Below are 24,123 nucleotides of genomic sequence, written 5' to 3' on the forward strand. Positions count from 1 at the left end.
GATTATCTTCAAAATCTATACATAGAAGTACCGTATGACCCAGTAATCCCACTCTTGGGCATACATCCGGAGAAAACATTCCTTGAAAAGGACACATGTACCCGCATGTTCATTGCAGCATTATTCACAATAGCCAAGACATGGAAACAACCCAAATGTCCACTGGCAGATGATTAGATTAAGATGTGTTATATACACACAATGGAATACTACTCAGCCATAAAAAAGAACGAAATAATGCCATTTGCAGCAACATGAATGGAACTAGAGACTCTCATACTGAATGAGAGTCAGATAGAGAAAGTCAGATAGAGAAAGACAAATACCATATGATGTCACTTATAACTGCAATCTAATATCCAGCACAAATGAACATCTCCACAGAAAAGGAAATCATGGACTTGGAGAAGAGACTTGTGGTTACCAAGGGGGAAGGGGAGGGAGTGGGGGGGACTGGGAGCTTGGGGTAAATAGTTGCAGAATGATGTCTTCAGGATGGATTAGCATTGGAATACTGTTGTGTAGCATTGGGAATGTTGTCTAGTCCCTTATGATGGAACATGTAACATGAGAAAAAAGAATGTATACATGTATGTGTAACTGAGTCACTATGCTGTACAGGAGTAAAAAAATATACACATAAATAAATGATAAAAAATAAATTTTTTAAAATAACAAGAAGCTTTTAAAAATTAATGGATCACTACTAATATGCCACCAGTACATATGTTCATGTTCTATTTCCTCAGCTTGACTAACATTGAGAATAAGAACAATTTATTTCTCCATATATCATGTGCTACTGGGGAAAATAAGATGCAACCAATGAAACGGATTTGTTTCTTTGCGAAATAATAAGATTAAGCAAGGACTATGGACTGACCTACTGGTTATAACACATTATTGATGTCTAAGCAAAAGGAAAATAACAGGGGTATGGTCGTTAAATAGAAAACTTTTACTCCTCTTACTGGACCAAGAAGATATTCGAAGAAGAAAATGTTGGAAAAACTAAACATTTCAGTAAGGATTTACATGGTCTGGAAACTGATTTTCTTGGTATTTTTCTTCTTCATGCTGGTAGACTCCCTTTTCTTAAAAAAACAAAAACAAAAACACAACACCTGACTGATAGCCATATTCAGATTAAACTACGCAATACTTTTAAAATAGATTTCAAGTAGTTGTTTAATACATGGCATAGGTTAATCCCCTTCCTTCCTACTCCACGTACATTCTGGTTTCTTGCCCTTCATAGTGTTAATGTGTGAGAGATGCCTTTTTAATGAGCTAACCAGAGGAAGTAACTTGTAAAATTCCTTTATCCAACAGGCTGTACAAAGAGCAGTAGCTGATCTGGGATATATGCTGCCCAGGGATCACACTTAATTCATTTCTACTTGAGCGTGCTTTAAAAACGACTTCCCTGCTGTGCACCCCTGCCAAACCTAAGAGAGATCTGCCTGTTCCAGAAATCCCTCCGACCGGCGTCCTTGCTGTCTCCAGGTTCCTCTCACTGTTTTGTTAAAAGTGCATCGCCGGAGAGCTTACTTTGATTGAGTCTGTCACAACGTATAGGACCTTCAATGATTTTTAAATTATGAAAGGTATTTTATATAACTGTGAACATTATGCCTGACCCTGGGATTATAGAAAATTTCTGATGTGTAGTTCAACCATTATCCGTTTTCAAAAAAGTTCAATTATTTTTTAGCTCTCAAACTTGCAGAGCATGCTTTCAAGGACAAATGCTGAACAAACTCGCTTTGAATTGCTTTCGTTTTATGCATTCTATCATGTTTATGTAGCTGAAATATTCCACAGAATGCTATGGTCAGATAATTCAACCTACTTTGAAACCCATCCAGTTTACAAAGCAGGGCACGCTTATGAAACGAGAGGTGGAGACAATGTGCATCGGGACAGACACTGTCTGATCTGCGACCACACTCCCTGGCCTCATTCTGACGCTGAGGGTCCAAAAACGAGAGGCTGGTGCAAACCAGCCTCTGGTGTCCATGGGATGGTATGACAGCTCTTCAACTTTCAGGCTGTGCAATCCCAATCAAATAGGGCTGAAGTTGTGAATATATTAAATTAGATTATCTATGTAAAGTGCCTGCATATAACAAACACTGCCTTCAAGTTTATTAGTTATATTAATTGTAACACTCCACTAGCTACAGACAACACACCATAAGGGGAAGACAAATGGATTCAAATTGAAATGCAGTAATCCATAAATCGAACTCTGCTTTTCATTATTTTTTCAGAGATTCTTTGAGAAAGGAAAGGAAGTTTCCTATACTGTTTATGTACATGTTTAAAGTATAAGCTGCTGTCATTTAGGTTAAACTGCAATTTTCTCTTCACATCTCCCCCTCCTTCTAGCGACCTTTTACCCTTGGTGGGGGCTGTATCTCATTCTTCGGTTCTCATAGTTACAGCCCGAGACTTGAACTGCTTTTCTCAGAGGAAAGCAGTTTAATTATTGGGCATATATATATTTGTGTTTCTATTTCTACTGCTTTATTTCTCTTTATGATTGGAATAGCAGAAAGGCTTACTTTATCACAGAGACAGGAGACACCCATTAAACCTTATCTTTTTAAAGGATTTTGGTGTTATCTGGAAAAGGTATGTGGAAGCATGTGAACTCTTAGACTTGCCTATTTATGAAAACAAGTCTTGTGATTTCAGTTTTCATGAAAAAAGACCTCAGCATCCGGAAATGAAGAGGGCTCAGTGACAGCATTCACGTGCCCTACTCAAAACTCAGTCTCTATTGCTGTGTACGCACTGCAGAAAACTGCACAGTTCAGTAGCTGTTTTTTTTGTGTTTTCTATGCATTTCTGTCCTTCAAAACATTTACTTATATTCCCTTTATTTGAATAAGGTCCTAACCAAAATAATTATGTAGGTAGCTTTTTATCAGAAAAGATTAAAAAGGCAAAAAAATACCCTGAGTGCATAATGATTCCTGGTACCATTTTGTTCTATATCTGCAAACTACTATTTAAATATCAACTTTTTTTTAATCTTTTATTTTTAGGCCCACCCCCACGACATATGGAGGTTCCCAGGATAGGGGTCGAATTGAAGCTGTAGCTGCTGGCCTACTCCACAGCCACAGTAATGCCAGATCCAAGCCATGTCTGTGACCTACACCACGGCCCATGGCAACACCAGATCCTAACCCAGGGATCAAACCTGCATCCTCATGGATGCCAGTTAGTTCGTTTCCACTGAGCCACAATGGGAACCCCTAAATATTGACTTTTCTTAGACTTCTCTGCTAATGAGCATTCTTTTCTTTTTTTTTTTGGTCTTTTTGCCTTTTCATGTGCTTCCCATGGCACATGGAGGTTTCCAGGCTAGGGGTCAAATCAGAGCTGTAGCCACTGTTGTAGGCCAGAGCCACAGCAACACAGGATCCGAACCACGTCTGCGACCTACACCACAGCTGAGGGCAACGCCAGATCCTTAACCCACTGAGCAAGGCCAGGGATGGAACCCGCAACCTCATGGCTCCTAGTCGGATTCGCTGACCATTGCGCCATGATGGGAACTCCAGCATTAGCATTCTTAAATAATTAAACAAAACTTTAAACATATTAAGCCACTATATATGTATCACATATCTGTATCTATATTTATATATTATCACAAGTAATGTTGCAATATACTTATGAAGCTCCACATAGTAAATCTGCCTCGTGTGCCTGAGGGCATAGGCAGGAGTGAAGAAAACCTTGCAGAGCTCATTACAGTCCCAGCAATATTTTTCCGTCTCTAAAACATCAGCAGCAGGAACAAGGACCAGACTCCTGAACTTTATGTGTTCCTTGCTACACTGCCCCTCCTGAGGCCAGACTGAAGATCGGAACACAGAGAGCTACTACAGGTCCCTCGTGACTAGCAGAAAAATACCCTCAGCCACAACCACACGAAGAAACGATCAGAACAGCCCTCACTACTTTGATCTCTGTTCTATCAGTGAACATGAGAAATCCCAAACTCCCAGGCTGTCGCTCATTACCTCTCACTTCCATTGCGACATAGTTCTGTGCATTTCATAATCTAACCCCACACGTGCCCTTACCCAACTCCAAAACCTTCATTGCCAAGGTATCTAAAATATGCTTTATCTTGAACCTCTTCTATTTCCTCTAGTTTCTACTTCTGAATGAAACAGGCATCTCCCTTGAGAACACTGCATTTGCTTTTAAGATAACCTCAAGCGGCTGCTCTTTTGTTTGTTTCTTCCACAGCACTCTTAAATTGGGTTTGTGAGGCTACAGTCCTTAAATCATCATCACCAAGTCCAAAGCAATGTCTTATCCACACAGATCCCTCAGAACCAGCAGCGCTGAAGTACATACCATTAGACCATACCGGCTGCCTTCAATAAGTTAAATTATTTCAAAGGGTGTGATCCTTATGACACTATAAATGCAGCGAACTGTCCACCTACATTCTTTAAGCGGAATTTTCTTCTTCTGGTTGAAAACACGAATCTCAATTCAGCTTTCACTAGAATGAAGTCCATGGACAAGAAGTTTCCAAAGACAAATGCCAGTCCATGTTATCATTTGTCTATGGTATAATATATAATGTAACATAATGAACATAAAACGTACTTAGTGTCGGGGAATTAAGCTAGCACTGTGCCCCAATCTAACAAAAGTTGACTGCACAAGCTGATAGAAAGACGCCACACCCCTGGGTAATGAACTATAAAACAAATGGCCATGGATAGACCAGGACAGCCAAGAGAAAATGTTCTGTTGCTACTGAACTATTTACAAGGGCACTTGCACTGGAAATAAAACACAGTATACTCTACTATTTTAAATGTTTTAAAATTAAGATAAAATGACACATAGTAACAGCAAACCAGTAATTCTGCAATTAGGAGATTAGGAGAAAATACTCATTTGTGTAGACCTGTCTGTCCCCCCAAATATATATGCATTTATCTGTACATATAATAAAATACAATATATTTCACCATATATTATATGATTAAAATTATTTTGAACCATTTAAAACTTTTTTTTTTTTTCTTTTTAGGGCCATACCTGTGGAATATGGACGTTTCCAGGCTAGGAATCAAATCAAAGTTACAGCTACTGGCCTATGCCAGAGCCTTAGCAATGCAGGATCTGAGCCACGTCTGTGATCTCCATCACAGCTCTTGGCAATGCTGGATCCACTGAGGGAGGCCAGGGATCAAACCCGCAGCCTCAAACCATAAATCTCAGGTTCGTTACCACTGAGCCACAACCGGAACTTCCTTAAACCTTCTAAAAAAGTGATTTCTTTTTCCAAATTCAGACTTATATGAAAAGAGAATATTATACCTTTAAGCCAATGTAACATATACATAGTTTACTTATTTTAAAATCCTAACTTGTGTCATTCCAGAGAAGTATGATAATATTTGAGAAGTCCTTTCCGAAGATCCAACCAAATTAGGAAAATAAAAACATCACTTTTTCAGTTTAGGATTTCATGGATGCCAAATTATTATATGAGAAGTACTACTGTGGTTTGGAAAGTCCATTTTTTCTCTGGAGATGCAGAATTATCGATCTTATTGAGAATGTTTCTATGAGGTTATTGATAGTGTATAACTTCATTCATGTATTAACTCTGTTAATGAATACATGAGCGTTTATTACGTGCCCATTAATGTTCTAGAAACTAGTGTTAGAACAATAAACAAAATTCTTCTGCACAGAAAAATTAAAGCAAAGAAGAAGATAGAAACCATTGAGACAGTTCCAAAGGTTAATCATCAAGAAGTTAGGAGAGCTGACTTTTAGTAGAGGACTGAAAAGCAGAGTAGACAAGCATGTGGATATCTGGGGAAAGAGCATCTCAAGGGCAGAGAATAGCAAGTATAAATGCCCAGAAGTAGAAATGTCGTATACGAACAGCATGGAGGCCAGTGTGACCGTAACGGAGAGGACAAGGGAGAAATGGCAGCATATGCAGTCAAAGAAGGGGTGGCCGGTCACATGGGGCTTTGCAGGTCTTTTCTATGAGGAGATGAATGGCTGTTTCAGACTCAGAAGTGACACAATCCGAATTCTGACTTTTAAAGAACACTAAACCTGTTTTACTGTTTTCAGTGGCAGCTGTGAGACTGTCATCGATAGTCAAATCTGGATGACTTTCAATGGAAAGGATGGTGGGTACACGCAGATGGGACTGACTTCAACACTGAGCAGCGAGGTAATGACTTCATCGTCTGCTGCACAAGGACCAGGTTTTTGACGGAAGAGAGGTCAGGACCTCGGTTTTATACACTGAATCGAACAAATTTTGATTGTGAACATCATACACCGACCTTTTAAATGGGCTTCTGACACCAAGTTGCAGTTGACACTACTGAGTGACACACTGAAATCAGGCACGATGGGATGACGCCAGGCCAACAGTTCAACTTCACTAGCATTTCTAACCTGTGTCAATGGAGCAATGCTGGTTTGTATAATAATTTAAATAAATGTAATAGAAAAACGCAACAGAGTAAGAAATAGGTGCCATGAAAGTGGAAACTTCATTAATTTCATACCATTTAGACAACATGGAAATCCCTAAGCATGTCAAAAGCTGTAGCAAACCTTCCCCTTTTAACAGACAATATTTGAGTTTAAATAAAATAAAATAATGTTTATGAGCTTGTAGAAAATGTTGGAAATATATTTTTAATGATGGTGCCTGAAGCTGTTCTAGAGTTTTATGATATTCAAATTCCCTGAGAAAAGAATTTCCTTATACCCAATTAATGTAAACTCCATGTTGCTTTTGCGCTTGAAATTCAAGTACATATTTTGTTAGTATTTTTATGCAAAAAGTAAGGTATCACTTGCCTAGTCTTGATTTGGAAAGAAACTGCCATCATTAAGTCATTTAAAACCAATTTAGTGTAATAACCTATAATGGAAAAGAATCTGAAAAAAAATATATATCTGAATCACTTTGCTGAACACTTAAAATTAACTCTGAAAAAAACAATTTATCTTATACAATAAAATTAGATGCATTGTGTCTTGAGCTCCTATTATTTTCTGGTATAGCTTTGCTTTCAAAAGGAACACAATTGAAGGAACAAAGCCATTAAGAAGATATTACGTTTGATGGGAAAGTAATAGATTTTTGTAATATGTTTATCAGAGAGTCAGAGGTAAAGATTTCTCATGCCCTGATTCTCAAGTATAGTGATAATTATTTTATAACTTATCTTGGGGACTCTTGTTGGGAGGCTCTGATAATAGGCTTATTCATTCAATTTAAATATTAATTCATGGTGAAATTCCTGCTTTTCATCTACTTCTGTTGCCATTTAATCTATAAGCACATTAGGTTCATAGGCAGATTACAGTGAAGGAAGGTTCTAACTTCTAGATGTGCTATTGGAACATACAAGCAGAACTGCCGCTATCTTGGGGAAAGGTGACGTTAATGACCAGGTGCACTAGATTATTTTCCTAGTGGATTCAGACTCAAGAAATAAGGAATGAAAACTTCAGAGAAGATGCGAATTGTCAGAAAGCTAACTAGAGGAGGGAAAACATGAAAGATGCAGATATGTGTATATCTTAGCTTACAAAAAAGAGAAAAATAAACTCAATTAATAGGGGTATATAAAATTAATGGAAAAGAATAAAAGAAAATGAAAATTTAATTTATACTGACAGGAGACAAAGGTCAAAGTACATTTCAAAGTTAGGAAAACATTATATAAATCATCATTACATGAAATGAGCAATGGTTCTCCTTCCTCTGCCTGAGGTGAAATCTACTACTGAGCTAGGACCAACGGATAAGATTTCTCTATATTGTTTTCCCTGGGCTGTGATATGTGGTTGTGCATTAAGTTTGGGGATCAGATATTTTTAAAACTTGAACAGCACATTTTGCAACTTTATAATCATTTCAATATTTATACTCTGTCAACAACAGTAAGTATAGTACAATAAAATATTTTGTTTCTTTTATACCAAATTAAAACAAAATAGCTATTGACAACCTACAGAATGAGAGAAAATACTTGCCAACAGAGGGATCAATCACCAAAATATACGAACATTTCATGGAGCTTTATATCAAAACAAACAGACAAACAAACAACCCAATCAAAAAATGGACAGAAGATCTAAATAGACTTTTCTCCAAAGAAGACATACAGATGGCCAAGAGGCACAAAAAAGATGCTCACCATCATAAATTATTAGAGAATTGCAAATTGAAACTACAATGACGCATCACCTCACACCAGTCAGAATGGCCATGATCAAAAAGTCTACCAACAATAAAGGCTGCAGAGGATGTGGAGAAAAGGGAACCCTCCCACACTGTTGGTGGGAATGTAAATCAGTATGACCGCTATGGAGAACAGTATGGAGGGTCCTTGAAACACTAAATACAGAACTACCATCTGATCCAGCAACCCCACTCCTGGGCATTTATCTGGAGAAAACCATGATCTGAAAAGAATCATGCACCCCGATGCTCACTTCAGCACTCTGTACAACAGCCGAGACGTGCACACAACCTACATGTCCATTCTCAGGGAATGGACAGAGAAGCTATGTTGTATACATACAACGGAATATTTAGCCAGACTATAGAATGAAATAATGCCATTTGCAGCAACATGGATGGACCAAGAGATTGTCATATTAAGTAAAGTAAGTCAGACAGAGGAAGACAAATATCATATGCTATCACTTATAAGAGGAATCTAAAAAAAAAAAATGATATAAGCAAACTTATTTACAAAACAGAAACAGACTCACAGACTTAGAAAACAAATTTATGGTTATCAAAACGGAAAGGTGGGGGAGGAGGGATAAATTAGGGGTTTGGGATTTATATATTCATACTACTACATACGAAATAGATAATGAACAAGGACCTCCTGTATAGCACAGGGAACTCTACTCAGTTTTCTGTAATAACCTATATGGGGAAAGAATCTAAAGAAGAATGGGTACATGTACATGTATAACTGAATCATTTTATGTACACCTGAAACTCACACAGCATTGTAAGACAAGTTATACTTCAATAAAAAATAAAAAATAAAAATTTTTAAAAACAGCTGTTAACAATGGTTTCGACATGTCCATGGTAAAACTGCTACTGTGTTGTCCCTGCTTGGATTTCAGCCTTAGATAAGCCTAAGAGAACAAATGAACCCAAACTCTTGATCACTCAGGTGAGAAATGTCTCTCTAGGAATGCATATTGTTCACAAGTGTGCTTGCAAATAAAGGTGTTTAATTGTATCATAAATGGCAATTCTAAAACTGCAAGGATGACAGCAATCTTACCCAAATGTAAAACACTTTTTTATAGTTCTTACAAGAGGGAAGACGTAGATTATATTTCAAACCTGGTCCAGAGACAGGATTTTCGCTTGTTTAAGCCTTTTTTCAGACATCTCCTTTATCATAATGTTCCCTCTGAAAATGCACTTCACTTGTTTGCCTAATTAATTATGCTTCCAAAAATTTACTATGAGTTTTTTTTTCACCCAAAAGAAAACTTCACTGGATATAAAGGACTTTACATAAACGCTTCTCCATTAAGAAATGAGCACTAAAATGAATGCGTTTCACAGCTAAACAGAAGTTCGAAGACATGGCTTTAAGTTTGCTTATTCATATAGTTTTATTTTTACTCCTGGGAAAGTTGGAAATTTGAATAAACGTAGTAATCAAAGATGATTCGTCTAGGAGAGCAAAATGTTTTTAAGATTATTTTTTTAAACCCTGATCTTACAAATTGGCTCTAAATTCAAGTCTTCCATTTATTCAACCCCAAATCTTGGAATCACTCATCACCCATCTTTTTGTGCTTATCTTATCCAGTTCACGTTCAACTGTAGATGTCCCCACCTTTGTTTTATGCAGAATCTGAATACTTACCACTACCTCATCTCCAGGCAGCCTCATCTCTCAGGTAAACTATTTCTGTATCCTCTAAATGAGAACATTTACATGCTGCTTTTACGTTTGCCTCAAACAGATAATTTCCAAAATGGTCTTCCTGAAATATGGCAATTCCACCGCTCTTGACTCAAATCCCTCCAAAAGTTTCCCATTTCACTCAAAAAAACAAACAAAAACCTACTCTCCTTATCACACCCCTTCCCAGTCACCTCTGTGACACCCTCTTCTACTGACCTCCCTCCGTCTGACCGGCTCCGACTGTACCTCTGCCTTGTACGTCCTCAGTTCCACCACACACACTCCTCCAGTCATTCACAGTGTTAGTCTCCAGGCCTGGACTGTTTATCTTCAAAAACTACAAGCTCTGCCTTTCCTTGTTATTTGGGCATCTGCTCAAACACTCAAATATCAAATGAGGATCCTTTAAAAAAAAGCACCGCCTACTCTCCATTCACTCATTCTACTCTGTTTATCCCACACGCAACCAGATGCAGTCAACATTTTGTGTTGTATTTTTTCTGTCTTCTTCCAATCTAAGTCTCTTGAAGGCTTATGTTATCTCATAGCGAGGTATAGTGAAATAACTCAAATTAATAATAAAAAAATTATTTTCTCTTGTAATCATATTACCAAATATAGAAATGTAAATCGGGAAAAAAAATTGCCGACATCAAATACCATATACATCAATTGAGGTATGCATTCCAATATTCTCTCTGTTTTGATGTTGGGTTTATTTCACATTTTTCAAGATTTGACAAAACTTTTGTGATGCACATGAGCAAAGGGGGAAGGTTCAAGTTTGTGGAGTTTAGCAGACCTTATCTTGAGTTCTGAAGTTTATCAGTTAACAGCTGTATGACTGCCCACAGCACAACTGCAAAAATCTCACTTCCCCATCTTCCAAATGGAGCTGGTAATAAATTCTAAAATCTGTGCAGTCTAGGGTTCTGAGCAGTGAGGATCAGTTGGGACAATCCACACCGACTGTTTATTAGCATTTTCTCTGGCACAAAGGAGTACCAAAATACGTTAATTTCGTCGTTGCATTAAATAAATAAATATAGATTATGCGTGGAACATGTAAAAACTCGACTAAGAAAGAAAAAATATTAATCGTCTCTCGATAGGAAATTTGAAAAATATATCATAGTGTAATATATAAAACACTTGCAAAGTTAATCATAAAGTTTAGCTTGTGCTTGGTCTATCATCTTAATATTAGGTCTATTATCATTCTCAATGTTAATTTCATAACTTACCATGAATTACCTCACGAAAGTGTGGCTTTCCCACACAAATCTGTTGCTTGCTCATTACAACCCAGCCCCTGGCCCAGGGTGAGATAAAATACCCCTCATCACTTAATCACAAGTATGAGAGTGTTATCACAATATATTCATACACGGCGAGAAATATTTACAAAGAGAATTAGTACAAATGTTCAGAACAATCTACAAGTAATCCTCATTCAGGAAGACATGCTTTTCTAAATGCAACAAATGTAAACTTGATCTTCTATTCAGAATAGTTACAGCTCAGAATAACTTGACATCATCACAATTCCTTCTCTAGCATAATAAAAATGTGTGTGTGTTTGTACAAAAACTCAGCTCCAACAAAATACCATTTCTATGAAGAAAACTGGAAATTCTTAATAGTCACATTTATTGGACTTGGTAGAAGTTCTGAAGTTCAAATTTGCGTCTATCATGGATCAGGTAAAATTCTGGGCATGGCTGCCTTCCCCAGTCATTTCTGCTAGTTATGGACAGAGCCTGGGCTTTCTATTTCCCTGTCTTCTGTATCTACTCCAAGAACTAAGGAGACAAGTGCACAGTGTTTTGTCATTTTATTAGCAAATCTGCGGGGAGGTGTTTGAAATGTGCAGGCTTTCAGTTCTTCCTAGGCGACTGATGTTGACCACACTTGAGAGCAAATGGACCACGGAGAAAGTTACGAGTGAAAGTAGAAAGTGCCCTCGGCCTCACCTAAGGACCTTCAAGATTCATTTACAGCGGAAGATTTTAGGACAAAAGTTAGGGTAGACTGGTAAAGCGTGAAAAATAACTGTGAGGAACTAACGCAAAGAGCATTGCAAAAACCAGAGGTCAGTTAAATATCTGGAATGTTGCTAAAGAATCCAAGTAAAGGAAAAACTGAAAAAGATAAATTTGATTTAATGATCTAAGCCGGGTCATTTCAGAGACATGGTGGAGAAAAAAGCAAAAAAAAAAAAAAAAAAAAAAAAAAAATCATTTTAAAAGGGGAGTGGGGGCAATGAAGAGAAAATATTATTTATTCACACAATAGTTATTGAATAAAAGTAAAACTTATATGCAAAAACATTTCTTTGAAGACCTAACTTTCTAGACCAAAATACCTCTATTTTTTCAAATGTTCCTCCAACTTCAAAATATTTTCTATCACTTGCCTAAAGCTTCTCATACATATCAATAACATAATTTGTTAACATAAGAAAATTGTTATTATGTCCTAAGCATAACAGTTGTAGATGTAGGTGAGAGATGACAGCAAACGCCTATTGTAGCCTATTATAAATTACTTCAAAAAATTGGAATCTGTTTTACATAGCTAAAATGTTTCATGAAATATCCATCAATTTTTTTTCTCTACCAACCATTTCACTGAAAGCAAAGAGTAAAACATATTATGATATTCTAAAAGCCAGTCAAAGGACTATGAACTGGAGTGATGAAGAGTTTATGAACATCATACACGCAAACAGCAAAGCCTAGAAAAAGACAGTCAAAACATTTTTAATTTTTACCAAATATTATGTCAACCTTTTCTTTAAAATATAACTCTGCCACAACTTTGATATCAAGAAAGTTAAAACAAGGATATTCAAAGTAAAAATTTAGTTGCTAAATTCAGGTTAAAATCGAAATAAAGCATATCCACAGATACATATTTTTAAACATAACCACTTGAAATACATATTCATCAGAACTAATTCATCTAACTCCAATCACATCTTATTTTAAGTTCAGAAGCACTGGTAATTTTTGCCTTTATTATAAGGAAAGAACAATCACATTAGAAAGCCTTGTCATTCTCCCAGTAATGAGTTTAATACGACATTTGGGAAAGTGCTTTGCTGTGACTAGAATAGCAATGTTGATTTTACATTTTAAAATAAGCTTCAAAACACATACAGTGAGAACAGTTTCAGACAGGGATTTATTTTTCCTCTCATTTCAATTTGAATGTGAGTTAAGTTCTAAATTACCGTAATTGTGAACTGTTTTCATGTTACTATAAAGTTTCAAATTGTGGGCTAAGTCTAATTCTGGAAGCAGAATCTCATCAATAGAAAATGATTTTCAAAACTGCTATTATTGATTTTTAGTCCAAGGTATTTTCTTTATATGCAGGGCAAATTCTAATGATTACACATTAAATTGGAAGTGTTAAAGTGAACAAAACTTCCATACTCGAATCACAATGTGGTAAAGAAGAATTTTTGTTAGTCCAACCTTTTAAAGCTATTACATCTGGTTTTGGACTTGAAACTTGTACAGATCTGTGCCTAAGGACATTTTGAAGAAAACAAAAGGGATGACTATTGAAATACAGTTTATTTCTAATCAGTATTATTCATCCGTATTTTCCACCTCAAAATCTTTCTTGAAAGTGTCATTTCATAACACTAAGTATTGTTAAAATGAAACCTGGAGAGTTAAACAGGTGAGGAAGATTTTCTTGGAGGCTCTTGCAAAAGACAAGGGAAAACGTAATAACACAGTCTGAACCTAACACCTTAAAAATAAAAGGACAGAATTTTTTTTTTTTTTTTTTTTTTTTTTTGTCTTTTGTCTTTTTTGTTGTTGTTGTTGTTGTTATTGTTGCTATTTCTTGGGCTGCTCCCCGCGGCATATGGAGGTTTCCAGGCTAGGGGTTGAATCGGAGCTGTAGCCACCGGCCTGCGCCAGAGCCACAGCAATACGGGATCCGAGCCGCGTCTGCAACCTACACCACAGCTCACGGCAACGCCGGACCGTTAACCCACTGAGCAAGGGCAGGGATCGAACCCGCAACCTCATGGTTCCTAGTTGGATTCGTTAACCACTGCGCCATGACGGGAACTCCAGGACAGAATTTTTAAGAGTAGAGTTTGAGGAATCTCAGGTCATGGGTGTGTGCTAATCAGCCTACCTTCATGACAGGAGGTGGTTTCATACCTGAGAAAGATGCACACTGCAGTTAGGCTCCTTCACGTCCACAGGGGCTGGGATGCAGAGATGCCAGCATCTTTGATGATGACAGTTCCAGGTCCTAGAGAAAGGCAGTCCTGGGTTGTAAAATCGGTAAGATATTCTTTAAAAAGATTTACATGTTAAAGAGGCAAAGAAGTTTTCAAGTTTTCTAAAGCAAATGGTCCAAGAAAAGAGATGTGGGGGTGGTGGGGAGGGCTCTGTAGTTAAGCTAGATGGAATCTGTAAGGGGCAGAGTAGGAGGGAAGTCATGGGCCTAGAGGCAGAAAGAAGTCTGTCTGAAGGTTGGTCAGGTTTAGAGAAATATCCACACTATGTTGGTCAGCAGTTTTTATTTTATTTTTAAGACTATTCTTTTTCAAGTAATTTTAGGATCACAGCAAAACTGAGAGGACAGGGATTTCTCATAAACCCTCCGCCCCTCACACACGTGTGCCTCCCTCACTGTCAATATCCCCCACCAGAATGTGACAATTGAGCCTACACCCATACATCAAAATCACCTAAGGTTGATGGTTTACCTGAGTGTTCAGAGTGGATGTGGACAAACCTAGAGTGGCGTGACTTCATCACTATGATATCACACAGCATACTTTCACTGCCGTAAAAATTCTCTGTCCTCTGCCTATTCAGCCTTCCCCCTACCCTGACGCTTGGGAACCACTGGTCTTTTTACTGTCACCATGATTTTGTCTTCTCAGAATATCATAGAGTTGGAATCTTAAAGTATATAGCTTTTTCAGACTTGCTGCTTCATTTTAGCTGCACCTGCAGCTTGCAGAAGTTCCAGAGCCAGGGATCTAACTGGCACCGCAAAAGTGACAATGCCAGATCCCTAACATGATGAGCCACAAGGGAATGCCTCAGATTGGTTTCTTTCATCTAGTATCATGCATTTACGTTTCCCTCCTGTCTTTTCATGGCTTGATAACGTATTTCTTTTTAGTGCTGAGTAATATTCCACTGCATCTAGACGTATCACAGTTTATTAACCCATTCACCTGCTGAAGGGAGTCTAGTCTAGTTTCAGCAATGGTTAATAAAGCTGCTATTAATAACATCATCAATGTGCAGGTTTTTGTATGGACATGTTTTCTACGCCTTTAGGTAAAATCTAAGGAGCATGACTGCTGGATCGGAGAGTAAATGTTGAGTTTTGTTAAGAAACTGTCAAAGTGCCTGGCAAAGTGGCTGTATTGTTTTGTCAGCAATAAGTGAGAGCTCCTGCTGTTCCACATGGTTGCCAGAATTTGGTGTTGTCACTCCAGATTTAGGCCATTCTAAAAAACAGTAGTTTGTTCTTTAAATTTGCATTTCCCTGATGACATTTGATATAGAGCCTCCTTTCATATGATTATTTACCATCTGAATATCTTTTTGGTGAGATGTATATTAATGTCTTTGGACAATTTTTAAATTATGTTGCTTGTTTTCTTATTGTTGAATTCTGAGTTCCTCATATATTTTGGATAACAGTCGATTAATACACAGGTCTTCTGCAAATATTCTTTCTTAAGTCTACAGCTTGTCTTTTAATTCTCTTGAAGTTGTCTTTTAAAGCATTGAAGTTTTCAATTTTAATACAGTCCAGCTTATCCATTACTTCTTAAATAGACTGTATCTAAAAGAGTCATAAACCAGGAAAGAGTCCCCATCATGGCTCAGTGGAAATGAATTTGACTAGTATACATGAGGAGGCAGGTTTGATCCCTAGTCTTGCTCAGTATGTTAAGGATCCTGTGTTGCTGCGAGCTGCGGTATAGGCCAGTGGCTACAGCTTCAGTTCTACCCCTAGCCTGGCAACCTCCATATGCCGTGGGAGCAGCCCTAAAAAGCCAAAAAAAAAAAAAAGTCAAAAACTATAACCAAGGTCATCTAGGGTTTCTCCTATGTTCTCTTTAGGATTTTTATAGTGTTGTGTTTTATATTTTAGGTCTGGAATTCATTTTGAGTTAATTAATTTTTGTAAAGTCTACATTAGATTTTCTTTTTTTGCATTTCGATGTTCAATTATTCCAGCACCATTTGTTGAAAAGGTTATCTTTGCTCCATCTTATTACTTTTGCTCCTTTGTCAAAAATCAGTTGACTTTATTTATTTGGGTCTATTTCTCTATTTTCCTGCACATCAGATTGCATTAGAAACACCATCTATACTCACTATGTTGAATTCCTCTGATTCAATTCTCTCTTAGCCTTACTCTAACCAAGTTTTCAACTCCACCACTTTAACAAGTATGTACTTTAAGTCAGAAGTACTTTCCATGGTACTCAACTCAACCTCATGGTCAGTTGAACATCCTCATTTTACACCTGCTTAATCAGAAGAATGTGTTACAGGTTTTCAAAAACCTTCTTCGCTGGCCTTCAGGACATCATCATCACCTAATTCTCCTCCTGCCCAGCTTGCCAGCATTTCTTCTTATTCTCTTGAGGCAACTCCTCCTTTCCTTCTCTACTTATGACAAAAACTTATGACTATGTGTGGTGATGGATGTTAACTAGACTCAGTGATTGTGCTGATAATTTTGCAATATATACAAATACTGAATCATTATACTGTACACCTGAAACTAATATAAAGTTTATTACACCTGTCAATTACACCTCAATAAAAGAAAAAAGAATAGAATACAGCTCCGGTTATACAACAGTAAAACTATAATCCCAAATGGTGTCATGTGACAGTGGATACTTTATGCAAAGTTCTCTGTGAGACACAATGATACAGGGAGTCATTTTTCATGTGGTAATTCAATGATGCAAGTTGTTTACACCAGTTCAAAAAAAATTATTTTTCTGCCACTCTTTTGTTGCATCTGCATTTCAAGATCATTTAACCAAAACACTTCATGGTCAAAGGAAATGCAATAAATTGTCCTCTAAATTTCCGAAATAACATATGTATAACATATCTGCTACCATTAATATTTACTAACATTAAAAACAATAATCAAAATGCAAAGGTCATATGTTCAGTATATTAAAAAAAAAAGTTCCTTCGCTTAACTGAAGTCATTAACATTTGTAAAAAGCCCACTTTATTGTCTTCCACTATGAACTGCGTTACAAACTGGCACTGTTCCAAACAACTGTTCTTAGGGACACCGACTAGATGACTGGCACTGAGAAACTGACCAGTACTCTCATGCTAATACTAAAGTACCAGAGTGAGGATGAAAGGATAAATGAATGTTGGCTAGGTGAAAAAGGGTGGGGAAATATTTTGAAAAACCGTCTATATATGACTATTCTTGTTTGAAACATTCAAAAGGTGGAAATGTTCAGACATTCAATCATGTTATTTGGTATATATTAGCATTTGTGTGTGAATACTCAATATATCAGAGAAATCTAACAAATATGAATTGTATTATTTTCATTTTAATTCACTCATCAAGACTAGTTAACTATAATTGTACCAAGGAAATGCAGCCCAAAGACTGATGGCCTTTTTTCTTCATAATAGGGTGAAACAATGCTCACAGAAAAATGATTGGAGTTGAAGCATTTTTCTTCTCAAATAGGTAAGGTTAATGTTAATTTGTCTGTATTTACTGCTATAATTGCACATATTGATTCAAAAAATTTTAAATAACTAGTACTCAACACTAACAAACCCTAAGACTGAAAATGTGGTTCATAAAAACACTTAGCAATTTTAGGTAAAACATAAAAAATTCTTTCTTACTTAAATGCACTCTTTCATCATTCCTAGCTACTTCATTATATAAGAAAATCTATCTTCCATGTCAGGGGGCATTAAACATTCTATAGTATTCCACAGTGTGGAATTGGATATTTTCTTCTAATTTCTGAAAATGGGTGCTTGAGTGACACCAAAAAAGAAAAATTGCATATATTTGCATCCTATACCAATATACCAACCTTGCAAAAGTGCATATTTTTTATCTCTAAATTTCTGAGCATTACTGTTATTTTAATACTGAATATAGCAGGATAATATAAATGTATCAAGTAGTAAAGGAAATAGGGAGAATTTAATAAATGATACACTACATTATACAAAAGAGAGAAAATTTTAGTAAAGGCGTCAGCAAGTTAAAAAAGATAAACATAATTACATGATACTTGAGGAAACATACTTTTCTGCTCAGTTATTAACACAGTCAGTATCCCTGGAACATCCTGCACTTCACTCAGGCAAAGGCTAGATAGGTAGGTAGATAGATTGATAGAGACATGGATATAGATATATTTCAAAATGGGTACAGCAATATTACATATGGCATAAGAGAATAAAAATGTATTCAGAGTATTTAAAAAATGGGACTCTAGGACCCAAATTTAGAAGAATGCTTTCCTCCGAGAGAAAGATTTAGGAAACAGGTTGATATTGGCCTTCAATTTTCTATGCTTATTTCTTACCCAAAAAGATCTGAGATAACTGACATGATTTCATATAATTGAGGGATGGATACATGATTTTCTTTATATTTTCATTTTATTTTTTGGTGGATAGGCAATAGCAAAACTTTTACAGATAATATGGACCAGAAATTAAGAGGCTTATTTACAATAGTTTAACATTCAAATCTGAGACGACAAACCATGGAGCTGGCACACATTTTCCATCATAGTACTGTTCTGATTTGTGTCATCTTGGGAAAGTACAAAGGCCAAAATACATCACTCTTCCATTCCCAATAAACAAACATATTTGCCTAAATAAAGTAGGGCATTTCATTCAATATTAAATGAATCCTTAGAAAAACTGAATCTTAGAGCAACAGAAATGTACGGAAGATGGTCCTTTCACTCCCAAAGTTATAGGTTTCAAAATCAAAAATCCTATGGATATTGTTAAAGATTTAAAATATGAGTGTAATTTCCTGTTTATATCCCAAAGCAATCACTATATTCACTTTATTAAAAGGGTAATGAACGTGATCATTTTATATGTGTATTCTTCTGTAATATTAAAGAGATGGCAAAAACTCTCTGTAATAGATGAGAGAGAGCAAAATTTTTCATCTCAAGTAAGGGTAAGCTAAATGTAAGGAAAGTTAGAAGAGTTTTAACTTAGGTTTCATAATATAGCTTTTACTTTTTCCCTAAAATACATCAAACTTTCTCAAACACTATTCAAAGAAATTCCTTGTATGGCAAGACAAAAGACACAATTTGTTACCATGGCTAAATGTTTAAAAAGGGGCTAAAATGAAAGCCAAAACCCCCCTCAATCTACTAAACTTCAAAGTCTCCCCAACCAAAGATCCTTCAATAATATTTTTCAGACGATCTTTTTTTCCATAGGAGATTTACATTTTTTTTTTTTTTTCAGATTCCAGACACACATTCATTTGCTCCCAAATGTGAACCCTCTTCTTGGAAAGTGAATGTTTATGATAAAATCAATTCCTTCCTTTCTCAATGAATTTTATCAAAGACTGATTTAAGGTAGTACTACTGACTGACTGGTCTTATATACATCAATAAGAAAATCTACTTAAATCAAATGGGAAAAACTACTACTAATTAGGGTCAAATAATCCAAGAGTAGGATTGCTGAGTTACAATCCCAAAGCTTTGATTTGCAGATGGTCTGCCTAACACTGCTCTCCATCCACTTCTCTCTGCAGCCTTTTCTCAGTGTCCAACTCTTCCCTTCATCCAGAATTTCCTGTTCCCCTTTCCTGATCTCATAAAGCCATGCTGGATAGTGTCATAGATTCCAGTACATAATGTACATAGCCTATAAAAACAGAGATACATCTTACTCCTTTTTTTATGTATTATCTGATTTTTTTTCTCTTCTCTAATTATATTCACCAATACCTCTAAATCAATAACAGGTTGCAATGGACACTTTTGACTTAGTAATACTACCTGTAATTTCTTTCCTTTTAAATAGGACAATGTGTTTTGGACATATGTACCCACATTTTCATATTCCTAAATTAAATTTCAATTTCTAATTTAATCATGGATGGTTTTAAACAAAGTATGTGCTTAATTTTGACCTCATTTTAACATTAATGGTGTTACTCATGTGATTCTTTTTCTCCCCTAACCATATTAATATAGTGGTTATATTAACTGATGGTCTAATATTGAGCCATTTTGCATTTCTGGAGTAATTCACACTTGGATAATATGCATACTTTTGTATATGTTCTGCATTGTTTGCTAATACAAAGCTAGCACTCATATGATTATGCATGTGTGTGTTAGGTTTTAGTTTTTCTGTTCAAAGATTATACTCATTAAATGTCAATATTATACTTGTTACATAAAAAGAATTTGGAACATTTTAATTATCATTATATCTCTGGTCTTTGAAATTGTGTTGCACAGTGTTGTGATCTTTTTCGGGAATAAGAGTTTGGTGGGTAATTATTGTCTATATAAGAGAACTATAAAATTGGCCCATAATGAGGAGAGAAACTAATTAAGCTCATACATGGTGAAGCTGATGGCTCAGTCTGTGGCCAGGAATGGGTGCCAATTTCTAAGGTATCTGATGCACAAAGAGCAGAGAAGCTACGAGTTTGACTTCCTACTCTCACAGCATAACCTCTCTATGTAGCATTTCTGGTGTATTTACAACCATTTCAATAGCACTCGCATTGTACTAAGTATTATAAATAACGTAGAGGCAATTTAAAGTATACAGGAGGATGTGCATAGGTTATAGCTATTAATATGCTGTTTTATACGAGAGACTACAGCACTCCGACCTGTGCAGGTTCTGAAACGAATCCCCTTTAGCTACCAAGAGATGACTGTACCTTGATCTTTATCCCACCCAAAGGTTTATTTAGAAAGCTCAAAAAAGAGGCTGAGAAGCCCCAAGAAGTTTTGTACCAGGTACGTTACCGAGTAGGCCAACTTCCAAGAAGAAGGAAGAAAAGAAGGAGGAGTGGTGGCTAACGTGAGATCAACTGGCATGATTTTGTGGTGGTGGGAATGGTGGGCTTCCTGCCTCAAGAGAAGCGAGCGGACTGCCCGTCCCACACACCAGTGCCTGGGGCCAGAATCTATGTTCACAAGCGCTACTGACGAGGTAGACCAGTCTGATGAGAAGGATGAGAAACGGCAGAAGGAAGAGGAGACTCCTTCCCAGCTGGACAGGATTTCCAAGTGTAAGACACAGATGAGGATTCAGCAGATGAAGAAGAAAGGCAGAAAGTGCCCCCACCCACAGAGAGAGCCCTGCTTCCGCCTCTCCCCTGACTCGAGCCTGAGTCACTAACTATACGGAAAAACCATGATCCCAAAGCTCTGCTCTGTGTCAGGGTCTTGGATCGAGGAAATCCATCCTCTGGGCACCCCCAGAGGAAACGTGAGTCCAGGGATGTCTTTCAGGAGAGCGTCATAGCGACAAGTGGCATGTGGCTGATAGACTATAGCTGTTCGCATCATTAATCATTTTTTATCTTGTCAGGGGCTGTCTAATGAGCCTCGCAGACCCTTACTGTGAAACGACAACAACAAAATGAAAACAGCTCAATGCCTGGAACTGTAGCAGAGTAGCTATTTTTGCAACCAGAGCTGGGTGACTATCCCAGTAAATGAAATGGCCTTCTCAGCTAAGTTGGGTCCAAAAAAAAAAAGAGAGCCCCTATATCTAGAACCCAAGATACGGTAACGAGTACACAGTGCACAGCTGGTCCTAGGTCACCTTGGGCTCCCTATCCAAACACTGCTCTTGAAAAAGAGTGAGGCCTTTAGTCAAATAAGTGCACTTCACACAGAAGGTAGAGGGGAGTTCCCGTCGTGGCGCAGTGATTAACGAATCCGACTAGGAACCATGAGGTTGCGGGTTCGGTCCCTGCCCTTGCTCAGTGGGTTAACGATCCGGCGTTGCCGTGAGCTGTGGTGTAGGTTGCAGACGCGGCTCGGATCCTGAGTTGCTGTGGCTCTGGCGTAGGCCGGTGGCTACAGCTCCGATTAGACCCCTAGCCTGGGAACCTCCATATGCCGCGGGAGTGGCCCAAGAAATAGCAACAACAACAACAACAACAACAACAACAACAAAAAGACAAAAAGACAAAAAAAAAAAAAAAAAGAAGGTAGAGGGGAAAAAAGGTAATCCACACATGCAAACACACACGCACAGTCACATGCATGTGAAAAAACGCAGGCTCTCGTGCACATCCCAGCGGCCATTTGTGCCTCTTGGCAGCAGAAGGTGTCTGCTCCTTATCCCAGGAGTCCATTGTTCTCTGTTCCACCTCGAGCCTTTTCCCTGAAGAGTAGACTCAGAGTGCTGCCCTAAGATCTGCCAGCCCAGATCTGCCCAGTCCAACTGTCAACACCTGGCTCAGGGGTGCGGGCCCCTCCCCTGGGCCCTTCCAGCAAGAAATGGTCTGTTCAGAATACTGTGGTAGACTCTGGAGGCCAGACTTGGGCCTGGCCCAGGTGTGTGGAGTGTGGGGTTTGCCTGCAAGGCAGATACGATGCAGTGGGAGCCCACAGGTTATGCTCTGTGGCTTGCGATGCGTGGGGGTAGTGAGCGTGGGACCAGATGAAGGGTCAGGGAGAAGATGGGCTGAATGCACTGAGGGATGGGGTGGCTGCAGAGGACCAAGAGCTCACAAACACACCACATACAGAGTTACAAAGACAAAAAACTTTCTCATTCTCATTGAAATTTCTTACTGAATACAATCTAATTCAGGAGGCCGAGAAGCAACATCTTAAAGTACTGAAAGGCAAAGCAACAGAAGACCCTGCCAATTTAAGGGTTCTCTCTCCAGTAATAACTGCCTTTCAAAAATGAGGGAAAAATAATTACTTTTTTCACACATACAAACGCTGAAAGAAATAATAATCAATTGACCTGTACCAGGAAAAATATTAAATGAAAACTCTCAAGAAGAAGGGAAAAAGATACCAAGTGGAAGGGAAAACACAGAGTAACTCTGGGAAACATAAACTACTTCTAAATTACAAATCTCTATACAATATAATGGACTGAATAAAACAAATACAAAACAATACACTTGGAGATTTACAATATACCGATTTTTAAAAAAGCTTGCAACATAAGCACCAAGGCCAAGGAAAGTACAAATGGTATACTGCTGGGAGATCCTTACGATTTCTGTGATATAGCATAGCACTTGAAGAGACTGTAACACAGTGAAGTGCCATGAGTAACCCTTACACAACCACTAAAAGAACACAAAGATAATAGACAAGAGGTAAACAAAAGAGATAAAGTAAAATCACAAAAATTAGTTTATTCAAAAGAAGGTAGAAAAAAAGGAAAAATGAATAAAAAAGGTTAGATAAATAGAAAATTGTGATTGGGCTTATTAAACCCAAAGATGTCAAAATTATACAATATAAATTATCTAAATACTCTAATTAAAAGGCAAAGATGGCAATGGTAATTTTACAAGTATATTAACTGACCTAAATTTCAATTAGAAAAAAATAATTACATTTCAAAAGAACACTGTTGGTGGCCGGAATCCTGCCTTTGGACCCTCTGCTGCTGCAGGTTGGGCAATTTTCCAAAGACAGGAAGCAGAGTTTGCCAAGATAATTTCAGTGATCAGAGGGCACTAAAGGTGGAGCAAAAAGTAAGGGAACCTCTATGGGGACATTAATCGAATGAACAAATAAAAGACAAAGGACTAGGAAAGGTGACCGCCCCACGAAAGAAAGCGAAGTAACTGTCAAAGAAAATGAATTGCTTCTGAAGAAATCAGTTGACAAGAGCGAAAGAAAAAAATGCAGCTGTTGGGTACTTTTCTCTTAATTATCTTAGAGTTGGCAAAAGAGGTTCAATAACACCCACTGTGAGGAAATACCTTTTTCCTTCGATTTATAAATCTCTTCGAAATGCAGCTCTATTTAATGAGGTAGTGAGGTGCAGACCACACAGGAGAGCAGTAGTGGTTTTCCACTGGCATCTTCATCCTAACGTTTATGATAGCTGTTATA

General features: G+C 37.4%; 1 long non-coding RNA gene across 5 annotated transcripts in view; it reads right to left on the minus strand.

Moving 5' to 3' along the window:
• The window catches only part of LOC110255624 (uncharacterized), a 197,836-nt gene that overhangs the window by 157,797 nt on the left and 15,916 nt on the right, over nucleotides 1-24,123 (minus strand). For all 5 annotated transcript variants that reach the window (XR_014817284.1, XR_014817286.1, XR_014817283.1 and 2 more), the window contains exon 2: nucleotides 14,174-14,267. This is a non-coding gene — a long non-coding RNA (uncharacterized LOC110255624). The remainder of the gene's footprint in view (nucleotides 1-14,173; nucleotides 14,268-24,123) is intronic.

Source organism: Sus scrofa, chromosome 10, assembly GCF_054392235.1.
Source record: "Sus scrofa isolate SSC_HxYL_T2T_F1_AM1 chromosome 10, Sscrofa_HxYL_maternal_Yorkshire_Landrace_v2.0, whole genome shotgun sequence".
In the NCBI taxonomy this organism is placed as follows: Eukaryota; Metazoa; Chordata; class Mammalia; order Artiodactyla; family Suidae; genus Sus; species Sus scrofa.